The 1823-nt window shown below is 34.6% G+C and overlaps 1 pseudogene; it reads right to left on the bottom strand.

The window, feature by feature from the left end:
- Positions 1-1321: 1321 nt before the first annotated feature.
- Positions 1322-1440, bottom strand: LOC118602720 (annotated as a pseudogene).
- Positions 1441-1823: the final 383 nt, after the last annotated feature.

Below are 1823 nucleotides of genomic sequence, written 5' to 3'. Positions count from 1 at the left end.
TTTATTGAATAGGCTGTCTTTACCCCATTGTATGTTCTTGCCTCCTTTGTCATAGATTAATGGCCATTCATCATGTATTTATTTCTGAGCTCTCTATTCTGTTCCATGGATCTCTGTGTGTGTTTTTATGCTGGTACCATGCTGTTTTGATTACTATAACCTTGTAGTATAGTTTGACATCAAGTAAGATGGTACCTCCAACTTTGTTCTTCCTTTTCAAGAATGTTTTTACTGTGTCCAATAGATTTTGGGTCATTGTGTTTTCATTTTCATTTATCTCAAGGTATCTTTTAATTTCTTCCTTGATTTCATTGCTAACCCATTCATTATTTAACCTCTAAGTGTTCATGCATTTTTCAGTTTTTTTTTTTTTCTTGTAATGGATATCTACTTTTATACCGTTGTGGTCAGCGAAGACACTTGATATACTATCAGCCTTCTTAGATTTACTAAGACTTGTTTTTCAGCCTGACATATGGTCTGCCTTGAAAAATATTCCATGTGCACTTGAGAAGAATGTATATTCTGCTACTTTGGGGAGAAATGCTCTAAAATTATCAATTAAATCCATCTGATCTAGTGTATTATTTAAGGCCACTATTTTCTTATTGATTTTCTGTCTGTAAGATCTCTGCATTGGTGTCAATGAGGTATTAAAGTCCCATACTATGATTGTATTACTGTTGATCTCTTCCTTTATGTCTGTCTATATTTGCTTTATATATTTAGGCACTTCTATGTTGGGTGCATAAATGTTTACTAGGGTTATATCTTCTTGAAGGATTAATCCCTTTATCACTATACAATGTCCTTCTTTGACTCTTATTATCACTTTTGTTTTAAAGTCTATGTTGTCTAATAAGAATTGCTACCCCACCTTTTTTTTCTCATTTCCATTTGTATGAAATATTTTTGTCCATCCCTTTACTTTCAGTCTGTATATGTCTTTCAATCTGAAGTAGGTGTCTTGTAGACAGCATATGTATGGGTCTTGTTTTCTTATCTATTCAGCTACCCTATATCTTTTGATTGGTGCAGCTAATCTATTTACATTTACAGTGATTATTGATATGTACATAGTTATTGCCATTTTATTATTCATATTTATGTTATTTTTTCTCTTCTGCTGCTTCTTCGTAAAGAAGTCCCTTCAACATTTCTTGTAATACTGGCTTGGTGGTGGTGAATTTAATTCCATTAGGGTTTTTCCTGTCTGAGAAGCTTGTTTGTTTGTTTGTTTTAGACGAGGCAACCCTTGGTTGACCTCACAGATTGCAAGGACCTTGTCAGATTACAATCCCCCCCTTTTTTTTATTTTTTATGTCTACAGCACCTGGTCTTCCTAGGTGGTCTCCCATCCAAGTACTAACCAGACCCAACCCTGCTAAGCTTCCAAGATCAGACAGGATCAGGCTTGTTCAGGGTAGCATGGCCGTAGTGGGAAGCTCTTCATCTCATCTTCAATTTTAATTGACAGCCTTGCTGGGTAGAGTAGTCTTGGTTGTAGGTCTTTGCTTCATCATTTTGCATATTTGTACCATTTCCTTCTGGCCTGTAAAATTTCTATTGAGAAATTAGCTAACAGTCTTATGGAAGTACCCTTATAAGTGACTAGCTGTCTTTCTCTTGCTGCTTTTAGAATTCTCTATTTGTCTTTAACCTTTGTCATTTTAATTATGATGTGTCTTGGTGTGGGTCTAAACTTGTATATCTATTTTCATCATCAAGATAGGTAAGTTTTCAGTTATTATTTTCTCAAATAGATTCTCGATCTCTTGCTTTCTTTCTTCTCCTTCTGGTACTTCTATGATGCAAATATTTTT

This window comes from Rousettus aegyptiacus, unplaced genomic scaffold (assembly GCF_014176215.1).
Source record: "Rousettus aegyptiacus isolate mRouAeg1 unplaced genomic scaffold, mRouAeg1.p scaffold_m13_p_4, whole genome shotgun sequence".
NCBI lineage: Eukaryota > Metazoa > Chordata > Mammalia > Chiroptera > Pteropodidae > Rousettus > Rousettus aegyptiacus.
This window is presented reverse-complemented; position numbering and strand designations above follow the sequence as displayed.